General features: G+C 45.4%; 1 pseudogene; it reads left to right on the top strand.

Moving 5' to 3' along the window:
* Positions 1-382: 382 nt before the first annotated feature.
* Positions 383-11,352, top strand: LOC120677926 (annotated as a pseudogene).
* The last annotated feature ends 12,703 nt before the right edge of the window (positions 11,353-24,055 follow it).

Here is a 24,055-nt window from a genome sequence, read left to right as displayed (position 1 = left end):
AACTTGATGTGACATTACCCGTTAATGATAATATTAATTTGTGCAAGTGGGTTGGGCGTGGACCTTGCTGCGTTAGTTTGTGTCGACATTTAGATGCGCGTTTTCATTTCAATTACTAACACTAGCACAAAATAATTTAAATTCACCAAATTTCGACTATAAACATTCCCAAAAATTCAGGATGTCACATGGATCTCGCCTACATCTTTATTAATTGGTTGATTTGTTCCAGTTGAATATTACTTGTTGACCTCTAAATTAAATTGGGCGGAGGCAAGTCGGAGGAAGGGCCACATGGAATTTCTAGGCCAAAGCGGCCCTGGAAGGTGTGAAGTCAAATTGCATATTAGAGCTCACCTACCATTGGATAGCTCTTGTTGAAAGCAAAGCTCCAAAGCAACTATGGGAAGGGAGAGCCGCGGCAGCATCGCCTTCTCCACCGGCAGGTCGCCGGTGCCATTAGACATCTTCGCCTGCCCCGTATCGCCGTCGAGCAGTGACGAAGTCCACCTCACCGACGGCTTCTCCCACAACTACAACTGCCGACCCATCCCTCCGGCGGCCCTCAAGACCCTCCTAAAGCGCTCCAAGCTGTTCGCCGAGGTCGGCGCGACCAAGGCTGATGTCGACGGCGGCCAAGTGTGGGGCTTCGTCTTCTTCTCGGAGAGGTGAGAGGGCCTCGAGACCCTCTACCTGGGCATACACCTGGGTGCGGTTGGCAAGACGCCGCCGAAGGTGTTCTCCATGGCTGAAGTCCTCGGCCCGGAGGATTTCAGGGGCTCCCGGCTGAACAGCGGCTGCTTTGCCGGTGGATACACGGTGGGGTCGCGCACGGTCGACCACTGCATCGTCTATGTCTCCAATGAGGAGCTGGCGGGAGAACGTCGCAGCCCCTGGACTGCCGTGTACAAGACCAGCCTTCGAACAGGCAAGACGGAGCGCCTCACACCACAAGGTAGCTAGCTAGGACGCAGTGACCAATCGATGAACTGCTTAGATTTTATTTTGTCAAGAATAATTGATCAACCACGCATGCAGGAGTCTCGGACCTGAGTCCGGCCGTGTCTCCTTCGGGAAAAATGATTGCGGTGGCGTCCTTTCAGAGGAACAAGTGGTACGGGGAACTCGAGAACCTCAAGACTGACATCTATGTCATGGACGTGGACAGTGAGGGTACAGGTATGGAGCGGGGGCGCAGGCTCCTCATCACCGACGGCGGCTGGCCGTCGTGGCGAAGCGACGACGTCATCTTCTTCCACAGAGGGATTATTGCCAAAGAAGAGTACTGCAAGTACTATGGAGATACAACCTGGGGAGTTTTTCAGTACCGCATAACCACTAAACAGGAAATCCGGGTCACGCCAAACGCCTTCGACGCCATGACTCCGGCGGCCCTTAGCGAGACCAAGGTGGCTGTGGCCACCGTCCGCCAGAAATCCAATTCGTGGATCATGCAGGAGGAGCAATACCGGCACATTGAGATCTTCGACATGACCAAAGACCTAGATAGACCGGCGCGGATCACCATAAACATCAGGCCAAATGCCAACCACTTCAACCCCTTCGTGCTTGACGGCGGCAGCCGTATCGGGTACCAGCGCTACAGTATCGACAATATATTACATGTCGTTGAAAAGGTCAGCATTACTCCCGTCTCCTGCTAATAAATTGATGCATCGTCCGTGCCTGATACCATCATCCACATTGGCATGTTTAGCTCCCAAATTTATAGTAACTTCGAACGTTTGATCACTAATTAAGAGTATTAAATGTGGATAACTGACAAAACCCATTTCATAACACCTACGTGAAATCGCGAGACGAATCTACTGAATCTAACAATGAAATGGTTAGAGAATGTTGTGCTACAGTAAACAACCTCTAATGATGAATTAATTAGGCTTAATATATTCGTCTCGCGATTTTCCGTCCATCTGTGTAATTAGTTTTATAATTAGTCTATATTTAATACTCTATTAGTGTTGTAAAAATTCTGAAAAATATTCGCCCAAATTTTTTTGGGAACTAAACGCGCCCACTACGGGAAACCGTGGGTTTGCCGTGTGCCAAAGCACACGGCAATGACCCAAAAACACTCGGCAAAGGATTTGCCGTGTGTTACACACGGTAAAGAGCGCACGGCAAAGCTCTGCTGGCATACAGGCTGTTTGCCGTGTGCCCTTTTTCGGGCACACGGCAAAGCCATTGTCGTGTGTATTATCGGGCCCACGGAAAAATAAAGTTACCCCGTCGCCCAGCATGCCTGTGGGCTATTTGCCGTGTGCCACATGGTCAGGCACACGGCAAACAATGCCACCTTTGCCGTGTGCCTCGTGGACAGGCACACGGCAAAGAATGACAGCTTTGCCATGTGCCTTGCCATGGCACACGGTAAAAAATGGTGGCTCACGACAAAATTAATTTTCAGATTCATTTTTTTGTTTAATCACAAATATTTCAGATTCCAATCAATTTAACATCACAGGCAATTCATATATATTGCATCAAATGTCACGATCATTTCATATATCACAATTTGCATCACATTCAATCCATAGAAGTACAAATGCAAATATAGCAAATATCGCAATGCATACAAGCCCAAATGTAGTCGATACAAGTCCATACAAGCACTGGTAGTTCATACATGTCCATACAAGCACAAGTTCAAACGATAGTCTATACAAAGAGTGCATGTCCATACAAGCACAACTCACGACTACGGCGGCGGCGGGTGCTGCGACCATGAAGGGTTCTGCTGGAACTGCTGCAGGTAAGTCACCCATTGAGGAGGCGGCCACACATTCTGAGGCATCGGCGAAGGGGACATTTCTTTTGGCCCATCATTTGATGCCGCCGATTGAGGCTGCAAATTCAAAGTCATTAATTTGACTCAACAACAAGAATATGATTTTTGGATGAATTTTTCTACATTGCTCAAATCACTAACAGTACAAATATGACTTAAATCTAAGAAATGTGATTAATGAATTTAAATAATTAAATATAGCAAAGAGAATTAGAAAAATACCAGATGTTAACATTATGGTCCATACACAATAAGTGTATTCCTGAAAAAAATTTGGGAGCGTTAATTTAAACTTTTTATCAATATTTTGCCGTGTGCTAGGGCCCAGGCACACGGCAAACATATAAAACACTCGGCAAATGTGGTTGTTTGCCGAGTGCCAAGGGGCAGCACACGGTAATTTTTTTCCCGTTATGTGTTTGAAATGTTTGTTGACTGTTTAGAGTTTGCCGTGGGTTTAATCCGTAAGCACACGGCAAATAAGAGACATGTGTAACAGGATTCAAAATTTTGCCGTGTGGTTGAAGTTTACCGTGTGTTTTTTTTAGCTACACACGGCAAAAGTTTTGTTCGCCGTGTGCCAAGTGTTTGCCGTGTGCTTTATATGTGGCACACGACGAATAGCCCTTTTGCCGTGTGCCCGACATTAGACACACGGCAAATAGTATGGCACACATCAAATATGGGATTTCCCGTAGTGGCCCTTGTATCCGCAGGGCAATGGACATATTGTTCCCAGAAGTTACTTCGAGGTTGAGATGCTGCAGACCCCGGAGTCGCACAAGGAGGTCGACCTGATCCAGATGTTCTGCCAGTACCCTACCATATCCAAGGATGGCTCCATGCTCGCCTTCGTCGACCGCGAGCGCAGTGCGGTTTGGCTTGCCGACAACAATGGCCTTCGCGTCATCTATGATAAGAAGCTTCACAACAGCCTCTTGTCCGTATCGTGGAACCAAAACAAGAACAAGGACACTCTGTACGTCTGTGTTGGTCCGGCCTACTCTTACTACACAACAGTGGAGATCTATGCCATCCTCAATGCATCCAAGCCCAAAGCACAGCGGCGTGTCAAGCGGCTCACCGCCGGTGGTTTCAACAATGCTTTTCTATCCAGCAGCCCAGACGGGAACAAGTTGGTGTTCCGCTCGACGAGGTACGCAGGAGGCAAGGAAGACAACAAGAAGGTGAAGGATGGCAGGAAACACTTGAATCTGTATATCATGGAGGACGCAGATATTGGGGAGTTTGGGGACAGCGATGTCACGCGTCTGACCAATGGGCCATGGACGGATACCCACTGTCAGTGGTCCCCCAATGGGGACTGGATCGTCTTCGCTTCAACGCGCGACAAGCCCAGCGATTCCCGATGCCACTGGATTTCCAGCATCCGTACCCAAAACCATACCCATACTATTTGGAGAGGGTATGGATTACCCATTTAAGTATGGATGTGGGTAGGGTATTATGCGGGTAATACCCATTTAACTGCTACCCGGCCGACATCTTCCAGCGCGCGGCTAGTAGAAGAGCAAGGCCTCGTACGCATCTACATCCGCACCCACCGGGAGCATACAGGAGCTATCGGAGGAGAGTGTCCCAGCAGCTGCGCGGGTGTTCGACCTGAAGGAGCTCGGCAGCGCCAAAAGCATCCTCTTCCGATCTGCCGGCGGCGGCCGCATGTCGTCCTGGCTGTCAAATCAGGCGGCTTACTGCATCTTCTTCCGCTCTACCGGCGGCGTCTGCGTCGTGCTCGTGGTCAGACGCCTCAACCAGCACAGCCTTGCAGGGGCACGAGCAATGGCTTGCCGAAGTCCAATTTTTGGGTGACCTTGCAGTCAGAGACGAGAGCGCTGCCCTCCATTCGTGGCTCACAGGCGGAGTCCTCATCCTACATTATCCGTTGGGTTATCCGCACCCATTGGATAATTACCCTACAATTTGGGGATGGATGATATGGGGATGGTTAATTACGGGTATGGACATGGGTTTATCCACACCTTCCCCAACGGCATCGCAACCAGCGATGTGCCGGAGCGTGACATCCTGGACAAAGGATGGTATGCCGTGTTCTTGGTGAAGGCGACTGACCCGACGGTGGTGGTTAGGGTGTTTAAGTGTGACGGCCACCATGTAAGGAAAATAGCCTCATTAAGTCATTGTTTTGTGATTTTGGTGATTGAGTAATAACGCAATCAATGGGACTAATGTATTTGTCAAGTGAATGTTAATAGATCCCAGGGATGAAGCAAAAAGGCCAAGCAAAACAAAACACAAAGAAGGGACTCAAAGAAACAATGAATTAGACGAGTTCCATAGAAAACAGCAGCACCGGATGAACCAGTGACCGAGCACCGGTCTATCCGGTTGGGCTCGGATGCATCGGTGCACCACCACCGGTGCATTTGGTCTGCGCAGAAGCAGCCAAGTGCAGAACTCCATGTTGCACTGGATACACCGGTGATCCTATGACTGAGCACCGGTCTATGCACAGAGTCATCCTTCAAAGAGCATGTCAAGTGGCCAGCACATAAGTCTTCAGGACCGGATACACCGGTTCCCCACCGGAGTAAAGCACCGGTGCAATATCAAGGAGGCTGAGGAGAAAATATTCAGGACCGGATGAACCGGTGAACCACCAGAGCAACTGACCGGTCTATCCGGTGGTCTGTCAGAAGGCCCAACGGCTATCCCATGGCGCAGAGTGACCGGATGCACCGGTGCTATACCTTCGGATACACCGGTGCATGCGCAGAAAGATGGGTAACGGCTCAAAACGGTTAGTTCGTCTTGGAGGCCTATATATATGCCATCCCCCGGCCATTTGAAGTATGCTGGAGTTCAAGGAAGTCACAAACACACCCAAGAACATCTCCAAGCCATCCAAGAGCTTAGCACTCATATCCTTAGCCTTTAGCACACTTTGAGAGTATTGTGTAAAGGATTAGCTCTTAGTGAGTGAGATTGCAAGGCCAAGTGCCTTTGTGCTGAGGTTCTTTAGTGAACCAAAAGAAGATTTCGGTGCGCCGGCACCTTAGAGCTTTGAAGGCTCGCCGGCACGTCATCGACCCTCCGACTTGGTGTAGAGCGGCGATGACAATATTGTGCGGGGGACGTGAAGACCCCCATCCTTGGGAGAAGCTGCTTAGTGGAACCCGGGGCCAAGGTGACTGTGATTGTGTTCACAGAAGAGACTTGGTGGCCGAGTAGCAATACTCTTAGTAAATGCTACAACAACATAGATGTGCGTGTGCCTTTGTGGCTAACCGAACCACGGAATAAACACCCGCGTCAAGAGTTTGATTTCTCCTATCCCTCTCTTTAAGCTTCCGCAATTCATACTAGCAATTTGTGTGCCTTTTCTTTCATAGAGTAGTTTCTTGATATGAAAGACTATAGGTTGCTAAACTCTTTTGGGATAGGGGTTTCATACTAGAACAACCATAGTTGCACATCTAGATAGCATATTTTAGTTTAATATTGTGCAAATAGTTGGAGCCATAGGTCTAAATTTTTAGTTTGCCTAATTCACCCTCTCCCCCTCTTAGGCTAGAGCGCAGTCCGATCGCTTTCAATTGGTATCAGAGCCGGGACTCACTTCTCGCACAAAAAAACCAATTCCATTGGCAATTTATGTTTACCGGCTCACTTGATCGGTTAGGCTTCACCGCCTAGTGTGTTAGCTCTTTTAGGGGAAGGGATGGATTCCTTAGGACCTCCTCCATATTTCGATGGCACGGGCTTCCAACGATGGAAGATCTTAATGCAATCTCACCTCCAAGCAAAGGGCCTAAATATTTGGAGGGTAATAAGTGAAGGAAAGAAGGACAATAGTCAACAAGAGAAGCAATATAATACTATAGCCAAGTGTGCTATTTTAAACTCTCTTGGTGACAATGTATTTAACCATGTCTTTACTTGTAAAAATGCTAAGGAACTTTGGAAAACTATTAGTGAGAACCATGAAGGAACTAAAGATGTTGCAAATAAAAAATATCATGTTCTTATTGAACTTAATAGTTTCAAGCAACTTGATCATGAAAATGCCGAAACTATGTACTCACAGTTGAATATTCTTGTGAATGAGATTAATTCTTTAGATGTGAAGAAAATTGATGATTTGGAGCTCATTCGCAAGATCCTTCATTCACTACGAAGGCCGGAGTATGATTTGGTGATCACAATTCTTTATGAGAAAGAGATCAATACCTTGACACCATATCAAGTCTTAAACAAGGTGATCACCCATGAGCGACATCATGAGATCAAGCCAAGAGCGCCACCTTCTTCACCAACACATAGCGCACTTGCATGCATGCAAGTCAAGAAGTTGAAGAAGATGGCCATCAAAGGTAGCTCAAGTGAAGAGGAAGAAGAGGAGGCATGCCCAAGCTCCTCAAGTGATGAAAAAGAGCCAATGGACCCCAATCTCTACATGCAAGTCAAGAAGATGAACAAATGCTTGCAAGAAATCAATTCAATGGGGTATATGGTCTTCCTCAAAGATGGGCCTCATCACCAACAAATGAAGGTTGAGAGAAGATTCAAGAAGAAGAAGCAACAAAAGAAGGAGAAGAAACCTCAACATGAATCATTTGCCTTTTTTGGTGAATGGATTAGTGGTGGTGAAGAATCAAGTGCAAGCTCAAGTGATGAATCAAGCAAGAAATTCACCATCCGCACTAACATGGGATCATCATTCAACACTTATATCATGGCCAAAGGTATGGATAGCGATGTAAGTGATGGTGACTCCGATTCTCCTTCATATGAAGAACTTCTTGAACTTGTTCATGAGCACCAAAAATTAATTAAGAAGCAATTAAATGAAATTGAAAACCTTAATGCTCTTAATGATCTTAATGCTATCTTCGCTACAAAATATGAAAGTTTGTTATGTAAATTCAAATTGCTTAGCGAAGAGCATGAAGAGCTCAAGTTAAAAATTGAGTGCATTAACGATACTAACCATGCTTCAACTTCTTCCTTTGATAAACCTAACCCTTGCAATGAGAAATACTTTGATTATGTTGTTGTAGAATCTTGTGATGATCTCATTGTTAAGGAAAATGATGAGCTCAAGCAAGAAGTACAAAGGCTCATGAAGGACTTGGCTATATTAAAAGGCAAAAGCATAGAGAGCAATGTCCAACCTTCTCAAGATAACCGTGAGGACATGTTGAAGAAGTTTGAGAAGGGGTCTACCGTGAGTTGCTCAAAGTGCCATCATAAAGGCCACAAGTTCAACAAATGTTCTCAACCAAAGAAGAAGTTTTCGGTTGAGAAGAACAAAAAGAAGCTCACAATCAAGAGTTCTGTCATCTACACCAAGCCCAACTGGAGGAACAAGAGCAATAGCACCACCTATGTGATCAAGAAGAAAACAAATGGCAAGGTGGTTGCTCACAAGGTTGGAAAGTAAGAAAGGAGTTGGAATCACTCCATTTGGGTGCCCAATGATGTCATCACCAATATGAAGGGGCCTCAAATATTGTGGGTTTCAAAGGAGACTTGAAGCCCAAGAATGGCTTCAGGGGATTCGGAGGCTTGGCTACCTAGAAGATGAAGGATTCAAGCTAAGGAGCCAAGCTCACATCTTAGACATTTATTGCCCAAGTCATTTATTGCCCAAGTCCCCCATAAGGTAATGGTAGCTAGATTTCAATTCAAAGCATCATGTAGCTCCATTGCCTTTGCTAGGTTGTTTGCATTGCATCACCTAGTGTTATATATGGTGGGTTGTTGTGTCATGATTCTAACCCATGAGCAACTCACATGATTTGATAAGTGTGTAGAAAGCTACACAAAGTTACCCTTTATGGTACATGGACTTCATGAGGTATGTATTTCATTTGTGTACCATGAGCACAAGCTATAGGGTAAACTTCCCATTATTATCAATAACAATGTGCATATATTTGATTAGTGATTCAAACACTAAATGCACACATTTAGGGGGAGTTCATCCTATGATTTGTGATTTTGAGACTAACATATTTTCAAGCTCATCTTTTGTAGTCTCATAATGAGCCATGATCTATTGAACAAAACTCTATATCCAAGTTCATAGACTATGTGCTCATGCATGTGCTCGACTTGGTGTACCAAGTGTTCTTGACCTCAAAGACTTTCAATTGATATTCAATTTCAATTGGTATCATGACAAGTCACATTCAGTTTGGTACATGCAAGGCAAAAAGTTCCCCCGGAGGTATGCATGGTCTATAACTCCTTCATTTGGTATTCTTGTCAATTCTTTATTATTTTAGTGCTACCTCCATGCTAGTTTCGTGATTTTGTGATCCACTTTAGTAATCACTCAATTGATATCTTCATTGATATCATATAAATTGGATCATGATTTATGGAACTAACTCCCTAAGTTACTAACTTTTTCCTTTGAGCTATTTAGGTTTGCCAAGCCTTTTTTTAGGTGATTTGATTCCAAAGGGGGAGAATTTTGGATCAAAGGAACGAGTAAATGAGTATCACCCAAAGGGGGAGCAACTTTGATTCAAAAAGGGGAGAAAAGAAGAAAAAAATGGGGAGAAACAAAGGGGGATAATGGATTTAGGGGGAGGCCAAGTCATCATTGGATGATGGTAAGCATCCAAACAAGTGTAAGTGTTTTTCAATTTGGTTTCAATTGGCATCAATTTGTCATTTTTATAAATTTTATGCTTGCTTTGATTGTGTTGTCATTAATCACCAAAAATGAGGAGATTGTAAGGAAAATGACCTCATTAAGCCATTATTTTGTGATTTTGGTGATTGAGTAACAACACAATCAATGGGACTAATGTGTTTGTCAAGTGAATGTTAATAGATCCCAGGGATGAAGCAAAAAGGCCAAACAAAGCAAAACACAAAGAAGGGACTCAAAGAAACTATAAATTGGATGAGTTCCATAGAAAATAGCAGCACCGGATGAACCGGTGATCGAGCACCGGTCTATCCGATAGGGCTCGGATGCACCGGTGCACCACCACCGGTGCATTTGGTCTGTACAGAAGTCAGCCAAGTGCAGAAGTCCATGTTGCACCGGATACACCAGTGCCCTATGACCGGGCACCAGTCTATGCACAGAGTCATCCTTCAGAGAGCATGTCAAGTGGCCAGCAAGCAAGTCTTCAGGACCGGATAAACCAGTTCCCCACCGGAGTAAAGCACCAGTGCAATATCAAGGAGGCTGAGGAGAAAATGTTCAGGACCGGATGAACCGGTGAACCACCGGAGCAACTGACCGGTCTATCCGGTGGTCTGTCAGAAGGACCAACGGCTACCCCATGGCGCAGAGTGACCGGATGCACCGGTGCTATACCTTCGGATACACCGGTGCATGCGCAGAAAGTTGGGTAACGGCTCAAAACGGCTAGTTCGACTTGGAGGCCTATATATATGCCATCCCCCGGCCATTTGAAGTTTGCTAAAGTTCAAAGAAGTCACAAACACACCCAAGAACATCTCCAAGCCATCCAAGAGCTTAGCACTCATATCCTTAGCCCTTAGCACACTTTGAGAGCGTTGTGTAAAGGATTAGCTCTTAGTGAGTGAGATTGCAAGGCCAAGTGCCTTTGTGCTGAGGTTCTTTAGTGAACCAAAAGAAGATTTCGGTGTGCCGCCACCTTAGAGCTTTGAAGGCTCGCCGGCACGTCATCGACCCTCCGACTTGGTGTGGAGCGGCGACGACAACATTGTGCGGGGGACGTGGAGACCCCCATCCTTTGTGGAGAAGCTCCTTAGTGGAACTTAGGGCCAAGGTGACAGTGATTGTGTTCACGGAAGAGACTTGGTGGCCGAGTAGCAATAATCTTAGTGAGTGCTACAACAATGTGGATGTATGTGTGCCTTTGTGACTTACCGAACCACGGGATAAACACCCGCGTCAAGAGTTTGCTTTCTCTTATCCCTCTCTTTAAGCTTCCACAATTCATACTAGCAATTTGTGTGCCTTTACTTTCATATAGTAGTTTCTTGATAGAAAAGACTATAGGTTGCTAAACTCTTTTGGGATAGGGGTTTCACACTAGAACAATCATAGTTGCACATCTAGATAGTATGTTTTAGTTTAATATTGTGCAAATAGTTGGAGCCAAAGGTCTAAGTTTTTAGTTTGTCTAATTCACCCCCTCCCCTTCTTAGGCTAGAGCGCAGTCCGATCGCTTTCACACCTTCATAGGCACGTGCCGTACCCAGTATTCAGCCCAGATGGGAGGAGCATTGCCATGTCAGCGGACCTCGCGGCAGTGTCCATCCAGAAAATCTTGCTGGAGCCGGTGCCTGATGAGGTGCAACTTTATTACGACATCTTCGTGGTAGACATCAACAAGGAAGACCTGACAAAGAACAAGTACGTGAAAGGGTTCCACCACATCATGCACAGCCGCAACCAGTCCCCAATGTTTTTTTGGACGGCAATCGTGACGGATGATCAAAAGGCGCACTGGAACATGTTGCTGCGTACTTTCCTCCAATTTGATAATATTGGACACATCTTTATCCCCAAATTATCTTTTTATACGCCGCCGGTCCGTGTGGCGTGACCAACACAGGCTGTTGCACCACATGCCTTATTGGCATGACAAGATGTGCCATGTTGGAGCGTGCGGGAGGGATCTGGTAGTGTCTATTCTACGTGTCTAAGCTTGTCACACCACTCCCACCGGCATGATAGTATAAAACTGTCATGCCACTCCCACCGGCGAGACAAGGTCTCGTATTAGAAAAATCATATCTTTTTCATATGAACTTAGATGAAGATGTTTTTATATTAAAATTGTAGCTCTGGATGAGATTTATAACTTTGTAGTTTGGTGGTTTTTCATTTGAAGTACCTAAGATGTTTAAACAGTTGATTTAAGAACATGTTCATGTGTACTTTGCGCCAATTTACACCTCTCAATCCCCAGGAGATGTTGCTGATTAGTTCCACAGCAAATAAACAGCCCGTTAGCTAACAACAAGGCTGTGTAGGAAGAACATCTCATATATCGAGCAACATATTATATATTATATATATCTATTTTATTGAACATGATTAAGTAATTTCTGTTCAGTTCGGTCTGTAATTTAACTGCTAGGTGTAAAATAAATGCTACACCTTAGAATAGTATTATAGTTATAAAATGCACCCACCCTACAGTTGCAACCGAGATACTACACCAATTGCAACCGGGAGAATAGACCAATTGCAACTATACGGTACTGATTGCAATTGGACACGAACTAGTTGCAACTCTGACTGACAGGTTGCAACTGGACACGATCTAGTTGCAACTCAGATTGACCTGGTTGCAACTGAGATCGAGCAGTTGCAACTGGATACGGACCGTTTGCAACTTAGATTGACCTGGTTGCCACTCAAACCTACCTGATTACAATAGGACACGATCCAGTTGCAACTAGAACTGTCACAATTGGAACTAAGAGGGTGGGTGCATTCTGTATACAAAATGCACATAGAGCCATTATAGCAAAACACTACACACACAGATGTGCAATTCTACATCTTAGGTGTAGCAATTTATTCTAGACTGGTAGTTAAAATGAGCAGAATTACTAGACAAACTTTCAATACTTTAGTAATCGATGGGCTACTACTGAACATTGTTCAGTAATTTGATAAATTTAATTTAGTATTTTGATGTATATTTTTAATAGTAGTAGAAGGTGGGTGTACAATAACATTATACACATGGGGATTATACACCTAGGGTGTAGAATAGCATTGCCGCTATTCTACACCCTATGTGTAGAATGCATTCCACACCTAGCCAACCTGTAGTTATATGGGCGCCTTACGCGGAAGCGATTGCTTGGATCTACCTAGCCAAGATGCTCACGAGAGAACACACAACACACCGGAGGCTCGTTGTTTGGTAACGAGGTTCGGCCGAAGCCTACGTCCCCGAGGCATGCTTACGGGCGCTCCTCACCAAAAACGCGAAACCGGCCGGCCGGGGCGCCGGCCAAAATGCCAGTACTAGTATGAGCCTATCGCTCTGTGTTGCTTTTCACTCTCGTGAATGAGTTGGGTTACAAGTGCAGGCCCCTCCTCCTTTTATAGAGGGGCTGGATTACAAGAGCGAACACCTAGCTCACCTAACCCTATACTGCTAATTACAACACAAGTTCACTATAACCAGTTAGTACAAATAAATATTCGACAAATTTCTAACAATCTCCACCTTGGCGAATATTTTGCCATCTTGAAGTCTTGCCATGCACGAATAACCATGTACTCTGTACTTGAGTTGTTGACTTTACTGCTTCATGAAGAGCAGCCCGACGAGTTTGACTTTGCCCTAAACTCGCTGCCTTAGGAAACTTTGCTACCTTTGCAACTCCATCCAGTGACTCACCTACATCAGTGCACCCTTGCTACTTGTACATTTGCAAAATGTCATCGTCTCAAATGACTAGAGAAGATTACTGTCATTGTCAAAGTCACCCACTGATGCTGCAACACTAGTACTTGCTTCCTTCTTTCTTGGCCACTCCTTTTTTACATGTCCCCAATCTCCACACTTGAAACACTGCACCTTCTTCTTCCTCTTGCTCTTGGCCTCCACCTTCCCCCTGCTAGGCTCACCACTGACCAGCAAACCCTCGGCTTGAGGTGCTTCCACTGCATTGTTCTTTCTCCTCTGTTCCCAAGCAAGCAACACTGCAGTAATATCCTCAATCATGATTGTTTCCTTGCCATATGTCAATGTAGTAACTACATGCTCATAAGATGATGATAAAGAGCATAAAAGAATTATTGCCTTGTCTTCATCATCAACCATTACCTCTCTACGTGCTAGATCAGCAACTATTTGATTGAAGACGTTGAAGTGCTCCACTAGATCTGACCCCTCCTGCATCTTTAGCCCATATAACTTTTGCTTTAGATACAACTTGGTGGTCAATGTCCTGGACATGTACTGATGAGTAGCCAACTTGTCCCAAATTTCTTTTGGTGAAGTTAAATCCATGACATGGAACATGACCTGATTTGAGAGACACATCCGTATGATTGCAGCTGCTTGCAACTGCATCTCCTCCCAATCTTCATCCTCCATCTTTTCCGGCTTCTTCTCTTGCAAACCCTTCAGGACACTTTGGTAGGCTAGCAAATCCTTGACTCTTGTTTACCATAGAGAGCAAAGTTGCCACTGCCATCAAACTTCACCACCTCAAATCTGGTACTTGTCGGTGCCATCCTGCCGACCCACGGCTTGATCGGGCTCTTGACGATCGCACCACCCGATTTGTCCACCTTGACAATCAGATCAGACGAACCGCTCTTCTCCAAGATCTCCTTTCCGTCGTCTGCTACAACTAGTGTCTCCTCGCTAGTAGCCAGACTGCTTGTTGATGATAATCTCGAGCAGTCCCGGCCACCACGAGCTGTCAGACCCGGGGCAGTGGGATTGCTTACAGGCATAGAATATTCTAGAGTAAGGGATAGCTCATGGATGTACATTACCTCTTTTGTAACTACTCGAATAGGCATAGAACTAGCTGAAGTACAAAGGAAACTACCCGATTGTGTTGTAATAGGACTCCAACTGTACTCGGCTTGGACTTTCCATGTAACCCTGTCCCCACGGATATATAAGGGTGGGCAGGGACCACCTCAAAACATCAATACCTAAGGCAATACAAACCACCACACAGGACGTAGGGTATTACGCAACTCGCGGCCCGAACCTGTCTAAATCTTTGTGTTCCTTGCACCATCGAGTTCCAGAGCAGTCGATCCCTACCTACAAACCTTACTGCTAAGTGTATCCCTGAGCAGGCTTTGCGGTAAACACCGACAGCTGGCGTGCCAGGTAGGGGATTCGGTGAGTTCATCAGCGAATTCGATAGCCGGATCAAGTGATGCCAACAATGTGCCAGAAGGCACAACCCTTGTTTTCGGTTCCCGGGCATGTACGGCTGACGGATCGGGTGGCTTCTCCAACCACCTTATCATGCCCAACTCGCCTAAACCGTAAACCACCTCCCAAGTCGCCAACATCCACGAGTCGGCGGATCTCGACGAAAAAAGAGTTCTACCCGAACTCGACTCGGACAACCTAGAAAACGTGTCAACTCCAAACCGAACTCTTGGTTCAGTCGAGTTCGACACAAACTCTGATTCCGAAAAACCCCACTTTTCCAAAACTCTTGGAAAATACTTGACACATCTCAAGACGATCAAATGCCCCAAGATAAAAAACACAGAACTACTCGATGGAGTAAATCAAGTTTCACGATCAATAGAGGGATGCATCAAACTTGCAGAGACTGCTCTTGGCTCATCTACATCACAACAGAACCCTAAAGTGTCAAACCGGCCACTGAAAAGGTCGGGTGGTGTACTCTCAGGAATCGATCGAGTGAATTCCAGGCTTGCCAACTGCATTAAGATAGTCGAAAGCACCCTGTAAAAGAAGGAGCAGAAAACGGGAGGAGGAATCTGCGGGGATCTGGTGAGACAAACCCCTGGCTTGTTCGGATGGGACCGTCTATCTCCAGGATACCTCAGAACCCTTCACCAAAATATACTCACATTCGGACTCCGCAACCAGTCGAGTCCTCGTTCGATCAGGATTTTGATCAATTCATGAACGGTCTCGACAATTTTGAACCGTTCGATGATCTCGAAGACTGGTCCGACAACATCGACCTATTCATGGACGCTATGGCCAATCCACCCGAGCAAGCTAATGCTCTTTGGCAACTGGCCAAACTTAAAAAGGGAAAAGCCAAAGTTCCAGAACAATTCAGTAATTCAATGTTCGACAAACCCTGGATCAAGGAGCCTGAAGGGCTGACCCCACTCAATCATGGCTACACTGGATGAACGAGAATGCCCTCCATATAGAGATGGGCATTCTGCTTCTCGCTCACCCAAAGCACACATATTCTAAAATCGGTGGACTAACTGATTCCGAATTCGAGTACTCTTCCAACTCGGAGGACGAGCTGGATGACCTAATCCAATACAGCAAGCAAGTCGAATCCAACTCGGCCAAGAACTCCAACTCTGATCAGGACTCCCTCCCTAACTTGGTCATATATGCAACGCCACAAGGACGGATAGTGCACCCAAGGAAGACACATGATCCCAACACTTCTGGCCCTCAACCAACAGATCTTCCCTTCCAGCAAAGCAACCCTCTAGACCCGTCCTCAAGTGAACAAGACCAACAAGTTCAAGATCTTTGCCGTGAAATCCTCATGGTTCGCATCTCCGAAGTTCAGGAACCTGAGGGTGATTCCACGGAGCATCGTCTCAACCTCGATGACTACAATTCTGATGATTTTGACGAGTACCTTTCCGACAACATGGAAACTACTCCTCCCATAATCACAGAAGCCCAGGCTACTACCAAGCAGGATCCGCCTGTACCTCCTCCAGCGGTGACAGTCACCATGCAACTGGAAGAATAGCATCCAGCAGAAGATCTCTACGAGCATCGTCGCCTGCTTAACTAGAAAAGGGCGTTCAGGCGCTAGCGCCTTGCCAACAAACAGCAGGAGCAGCAAGGCGACAACTACAACTACTCCAATTGCGACCTTCGTAATGTGATCAACGTTGGTCGTGACGCGCGCAACGTCATCATCTCAAGAAGAAAGGAACGCGAGGAAGTCGAGGCTTACAGCCCCTCTTCCAACTACCGCATCCCACCAAAGGCTCCCGCATCCTTCAAAAAATACAAGCCGACAAACGCCAGTCCTCAGGGTAAACCACGCACCCTACATCATTGAGAAACATCTCTCGGCGGAGCCAGGGTCAACAAGACTCTACATCGCAAGTGCTTCATTCACCCGAAGAGCTCTCACACGATCTTCGAGTGCGACTCACTCCGCAAGGCCCTCGGGGCACCCCTCCGAAAGGAGATTCTACCCACAATCTAGTCAAAGCACCGTGTCGACTAGTTTTATCTTCGAATAAGTTTTGTTTAGTTAAGTAAACCATTGCTCACATCTAACGGGTGCAAGGGGTAGGTCTTAAGAGTCAGAGTCTGTCACTTTACAATTATTGTAACCTCGACAAATCCAAATAAAAGTTGATTTCCCCCGCAAATCGACTACTTGGCTCTCGCTCATATAGCAAAATACCCCATCCCAAACACTACCCTGAAAAGATGCATCAAGGTAGCTATCGAGTAGTTTTCATGGTTTACACTCGAGTATCTTTTCGACACTTACGTCTTGGGCAACCTGACGGGGTTCGTACCTAACAGTTCTGTCTTAAGGATTACTCTAGTCCCGGTTGAGGACACCTTACTCGCCTCGCTCGAGTAAGTTTCGGATATCCCTTTGACATTTACATCTTGGGCAACCCGACGGGGTTCGTACCTAATAGTTCTGTCTTACGGATTACTCCAGTCCTTGGTTAAAGGACATCTTACTCTCCTCGCTCGAGTAAGTTTTGGATATCCCTTTGACATTTACATCTTGGGCAACCCGACGGGGTTCGTACCTAATAGTTCTGTCTTACGGATTACTCCAGTCCTTGGTTAAAGGACATCTTACTCTCCTCGCTCGAGTAAGTTTTGGATATCCCTTTGACATTTACATCTTGGGCAACCCGACGGGGTTCGTACTTAACAGTTCTATCTTACGGATTACTCCAGTCCTTGGTTAAAGGACACCTTACTCGCCTCACTCGAGTAAGTTTTGGATATCTTTCTGACATTTACGTCTTGGATAACCCGACGGGGTTCATACCTAACAGTTCTGTCTTAAGGATTACTCCAATCCTTGGTTAAAGGACACCCTACTCGCTGGCTCGAGTAGGTTTTGGATACTCCTTCGGCATTTTCGTCTTGGGCAACCCGATGGGGTTCGTACCTAACAGACTTGCCCTAAGAGTTACTCCAGTCCTCAGGTAGGTCACCTTACTTACCCTGCTCGAGTAAGCTTGGGATATTTCTAGAATATTTACGTCTTGGTTAACTCGACAGAGTTCAATCCTAACAGTCCTATTCTAGAAACCAACCCAGTCCATGTATAGGACATACTACTCGATAAGATCGAGTAGTCCGGGAAATTTTCTCAACAGCTGTACACTATCTGGGTGACCAAGCAAGGCCCATCCTAACTGGTCAACTACGAAAATCCCTCAAGGAGTACAAATAAGTTCTTGATACTCTAAAATAGGTTGACAAGAATTTTTTGTCTACTTATCTATCAAGAGACATCTTTTTTGCTCCTTCCTAAATACTCGATAAAGAGTTTTCCCCCGATTGGACAAGCAAAGTCCAGACGAGCTTCGCTCTAACAAAGCATTTCCTTCAAAAGGAAATCTGCTACAGCTTTTCAAGATACTTATAGTTCTTTTCCTACTTGGTTAATCCTGCGGAATTCAATCCTACCGGGTCAGCACTACGGTTCTGATACAAAATCATATAAACTCGATCCCATTCGAGAATACTTTGCCTTCTAAGGCATTAACGGATATAATTCCTTGTATCTATTATAACTGAGTGGGCGCGATGCTGCCTACACTCAGGATCCTCGAGTATAACTACTCGACACAATAAAGGATTTCATAATCCCAAACGAGTACTTAAACATTACACAAATATTAAATATTTGTTCAAACAGTACTCTCGGCACATGTGCCAACTCAAATTCATTCAAAGATCAAGGAGAATCAGACTTGTTCAGGGACTCCACAATCTGGTTGGCCACCACCGAAGTTTATTCCACGTATTGACGGAATTGTTCGTCTGTACAATCAACCATGGCTCCCTTCCGTGCATCAAGATGAGTGGTTGGCCAATAAGATTTTACCAACCCGAGTACATGACCCACGTACTGTCGGGTGGTTGTGGAGACATACCTTTCAAAAGCGTCGAGTACTTTATGAAGTTTGCCCGCCAGAGAGAGCGGTTCGTCTTCGTTCCTTTCCGGGATATCCATAGCCTCGTCTATTTCCTGAGCAGCATCCCTAACTTCCCGAAGCGTGACAAGTTCTCGCTGCATTGAGTCTCGGGATTCGGATAGCTCCTTCAGTTGCTTCATGGCTCCTACTATCTCCTGGTCTGAATCCACCTTGATCTTCTTGAGCTTTTCAATCTCATCTGCGTTTCGGTACATAAGAATCTTTAGATCCAGTACCAAGCTTTCCTGAATCTTTAAAGATTCTGCACAAGCTGTGTACTCGATTGAAAGAAAGTCTTATAAACACCGATCTACTAGTCAAATGCATATTATATGCTAAAGGCTAACCTTTCTTGGACTGGGAGAGCTTCTTAAGCTTCCCCTAGAGAGCAGCCTTCTCGGACGACAACGTCTTCACCCTCTCTTTCAGAGCATCCAGCTCTGTCTCATCTTCGGACCGGCCACCCTCCCGTCCCAGCGCTTCCTGTAAAAATAAAAAGATCAGTACACGACTCGATCTATATTAAAGTATTTGAAGTATTCGACTACTTACCTCTAGTAGCTTAAAAGCAAGCTCCACCTTCTCTCGCGGCAAGTCACTTCCCGATGTGACCTGGGAAGTACTCGCCCGTACTTCAGATACAACCCTCTTGGGCACATCTTCAATCCTCCCCACAGTATTCCCTGTATTTTGGGAACCTACATGAACAACATGCTACTTAATCAAATTAAGAGCAGAGAAAAGATACCTTTCCTACAAGGTGATACAAGCTTACCTGCAGGGGTCTCCTTGGGCTGCTTTTCGCTGCCTCCCTCAAGAAGCTTCTCACTTTCTTCCTCCTCAAGAAGCTTGTCGCTTCCGCCATCCTCCGAGATCTTCTCATTGCTCCTTTCGGAATCTGGCAATGGAGAATCCCGAAGCATGGAGTCGGCCATAGCCTTCGCATCATGAGCACTCATATCGGGGGTATTCGGAGGTTTCTCCACCGCCGATCTGGAAGCTGAGTTGTCCTTAGTCTCCACGCTCGCTTCCAGGATTGTGTCACTTTAAAGACAAAGCAGTTAAAAACTACTACATATAAAGGCAAATCCTACAATTACAAGTTTCGAGGAACTTACGTAGGAGCTTTTTTCAGAGCAAGACTCTTGACGCCAAATTTGCGAGCAGTCTTCACAACAAGGGCTCGCTTACTCGTATCTCTGGCTTTAGTTACATCGGAACTACTCACCAAAAGAGTAGTCCCGGTCCCCTTTGACGGGTCCACCATGGTGGAAGGGACGGACTGTCCCACCAAAGTATCATCCCCAGATGCTGACGCCCGTGGCATTTTAACTACCGGACTTGAAAAAGCAAACGCAAATAAAAAACTTGCAATTCGACAATGAGAAGTACTCGATTGCAAAATAACTAGCCAGTTACCTGTCGCTACCAGTTTGGGAGGAGCTGCGACGCTTCCTCGCCACCGACCGGGTACCCCTAGGATGCCCAGTTTGGGTATCGGTACTCGGAGTGGGGCTGAGCTCCCTGTCACTCCTGTCTCCAACCGCTTCCTCATCTGCACAACCAAGCCTAGACATCAGTACTATTTATATGAAAACTCATATAAGCATACTAAGACTTGGTTAATAAGATCAAATGGTATGAAAAATAAAAGAGCGAATAAATACCTGGCGGTGAAGGACTACTCTTAAATCGTTCCACATCCTCCTATAGAAAGCAAATCCTATTAGATTTATGCTATGGTAAAGTACTCTTATCAAGTACCTGCTTCGGAGGACTCACAGCAGAAAATGTATTAGGAACAACTAGAATTTTCTTTACATTCTTCAGCAGTCATTGTACTCGACTAAATGCTACATCATCTGAGATCTCTTCCTTCAAGTATCTTGATGAGTCAGTTGTTCCTTGATACTGGAATCCAAGCATTTCCCGAGCCTGTAATGGCTGGATCCTTCTCTTCATCCAGTCGAATATGACTGCTTCTCCAGTCAACATATTTTGCCTCAGAACGGCAATTCGCATGAGCAGCTCAGGAATTTGACTCTCGTCGACTGGTTTTTTTATTCCACTCAGGCCATTGGATAGGAAGGCCTGGAGTAATTGGTGGGAAACTGTCCCACTAGTTCTCGACATAGAACCACTTGGGCTTCCATTCGATTACTTTATTACTAAAACTATAAGAAATATACTCTCTATCCTTTCTTTGCCTAAGTTGGAGACCCGCGCCTCCTACTACATCTAAAATGAAGGAGTCGGGTTGCGGTTTCAAGTGGAAAAGGAATCGAAAGAGTTCAAAATGGGGCTGGATACCTAGAAAAGCTTGGCACAAATGCACGGAGATAGAAATATGAACAAAAGAATTGGGGGTCAAGTGATGGAGCTAGATCCTGTACTAGCGCAGGAGTCCAGAAGAGAAAGATGAACAAGGAAACCCCAATCCCCGTTCCAAATAGGGGTAAAAGCAACAATTTCCCCCGCATTTTCATACGGATGATCCTTACCCAAGGCAGGACGCCATTGGACAACAGATCTTGGAACTAAAAGACCATCCGAAACTAAGGTTTCAAGGTCAGATTAGCAGCACTTGCTCGTGTTCCAGCCTTCTTCCCAGGTTGGCTCTGCAGCTGCACCTCTCCCCTTGCTCTTGGGAGCCATCCGGAAATCAACGGATCGCTTCACGCGCATACAATGGCAGAAACCCTAGGGTGAAAATGGGGAGCAAAGGAAAGCAAGAACTTTAGATCTGGGGGCTTGAGGGCAAGAATAGATCTAAAGTAGCAAAAGTAAATGGCAACCGGTGGGGTAAAACCTAGTTACCGTTTCATTTTATAATGGCGGTGGCAGTACAGTAAAAACACCCAACAGGCCAACAGTCCGTTGCAAATCGCGGAAAACACGAGATTTTATGAGACATTCTTTTTTCTAAGATTACATTTTGGAAAATGAAAACAATCACATCCCTAGTCAACTACTCAACTTTTCTTTCCTCGACTGAGATTACATTTCAGAACAAGAAAAAGTACTCGATATAGTACAACTACTCGATATTACAACTCGAGTACTTTTTTCTTAACTAGCTTTACAATGACTCGGACCTGCATGCACATCGCCTGGATCTCTTGGAGCTTCTAGTCGACACCTGCTACAGCTAGATCGGCCCGAGGCCTTGACAAAGTACAAAATTGTTATTCCCACTAAGGGAATAATGATACACGTACTCTGGGAGAAAAGTTTCAAGAGTATGGAGGCAGATTATAGAAATCACCTCACAAGTCCTCTTGTAGCATCTTCTGGAGAAACTTCTTCTTCTTCTCCCAGAATACGTTGTGACAAGATTAAGTCTCCTTACCATAGATGTCAGTTCTTGGGCACCCAGAAACAGACAACCCCAAGGATGTGACACAACAAGACTCAATCCAGCGACCCCAAATCTGCCTCATTGGAAGATGCAAGGACATGATGTCCAAAATGGATCCGATGAGAACATTGGGGATGCAGAATGAGGTAGCAAGGACTTCTCTTGTCACTCGCAAGTTCTCTTCTAGCATCTTTTGCTGGAAAGGACTACACAAGCTTTAGGAGGGCGAGAGCAAGAACACCAAGGATAAGCCATGGGTGCTAAACAATTGGTGCTTCAAGCAAAGGCCTCTCCCTCACCTTTTATAGCCGCAAGGGGGATTACTGAAGGAGAACCCATGACTCTACAGTACATGCATTCACAGATGCATTCATGGCAGTATTCATGGAGTGATTCACGGGTGCAGTCAAAGACGCAATAATTTTCCAAACAGTAACATCCCACGTGAGCACTGAATACAGAGCCGTACATCCTGGGTTTTATTCCTGAAATTATTTCGGGTGCAATCAGTGTGGCATATTCAATTGTATCATTTTTCTGGGATTGTTTACCCGAAAAAGAGGTCTTTTCAAATACCGGATCTGATGAATCCTACAAATATTCTGAAGAATAAAATCTGATGCCACGTCTTAGATCCTTAATTCCAAATTATTGCTCGGGGGCTACTCGCAGCAAAAGAGATTTTGATTTAAGGCTCAGGGGCTGCGGGATATGTGGATCAGAGATTTATTTTTCAAATTTTTTGGAGAATAAAGAAGGAAAAAGACTGAAGTGACCCTCAACCTGATTCTGCGATTCAACCTAAGACTCAGGGGCTACTTCATATGGAGCGCGAGTACTTCGTGCACCATATATGATCAAGATTTTGGGACTTGATCACCTCACTGCCTCGAAGCAAATGGAAGTACTTGGAGGACAACTCGATGTATGTGAAAGAAGGCCAGAAGCAACCAGAAGGATGTTTTGACTACTCAAAGTACTCGAAGACGGTCAACCAAGTACTTGACGCTTGCAGAACTCGTCTACGAAGAGCTCGGGGGCATGTCAGACCCGGGGTAGCGGGACTGCTTATAGGCATAGAATGTTCTAGAGTAAGGGATAGCTCATGGATGTACCTTGCCTCTTTTGTAACTACTCGAATAGGTGTAGAACTAGCTGCAGTACAAAGGAAACTACCCGATTGTGTTGCAATAGGACTCCAACTGTACTCGGCTAGGATTTTCCATGTAACCCTGTCCCCCCGGATATATAAGGGTGGGCAGGGACCCCCTCAAAATATCAACACCTAAGGCAATACAAACCACCACACAGGACGTAGGGTATTACGCAACTCGCGGCCCGAACCTGTCTAAATCTTTGTGTTCCTTGCACCATCGAGTTCCAGAGCAGTTGATTCCTACCTACAAACCTTACTGCTAAGGGTATCTCTGAGCAAACTTGGCGGTAAACACCGACACGAGCTGAGCCCACTAGCTCTCACCCAAAGAAACCACCTAGCTCTCACGACCAATTTTTGCTGGATAGTCTTTGTTTTCCCTCAGCCTTGGCGATGCACTGGGCCAACTCCCCCCGCTCTAGATTTATTTCACCGCATGTTGACTGTTGTGCTTTGACATCCAATGCAAGGCTCATTACTGTCAACTTGGGCTCTTAGCTCTTAAGGAACGGCTCAGCTGCTACTTGTCCCGGACTCCTTGACTTCAAGCCTTTTTAGTTCTCAAAATTTTTCATGCATTGCAGTAACTTCGAACGTTTGACCACTAATTAGGAGTATTAAATGTGGATAACTGACAAAACTCATTCGATAATCCCTGAGCAAAATCGCGAGACGAATCTAATGAACCTAATTATGCAATGATTAGATAGTGTTGTGCTACAGTAAACGACCTCTAATGATAGATTAACTAGGCTTAATAGATTCATCTCGCGATTTCCCATCCATCCATGTAATTAGTTTCATAATTAGTCTATATTTAATGCTCTTAATTAGTTTTGTAGAAGTTCCAAAAAACTTTGCCAA

Source organism: Panicum virgatum, chromosome 6N, assembly GCF_016808335.1.
Source record: "Panicum virgatum strain AP13 chromosome 6N, P.virgatum_v5, whole genome shotgun sequence".
Classification (NCBI taxonomy): Eukaryota; Viridiplantae; Streptophyta; class Magnoliopsida; order Poales; family Poaceae; genus Panicum; species Panicum virgatum.
Note: the sequence above shows the minus strand (reverse complement) of the source record. Positions and strands in the feature narration are given on the sequence as shown.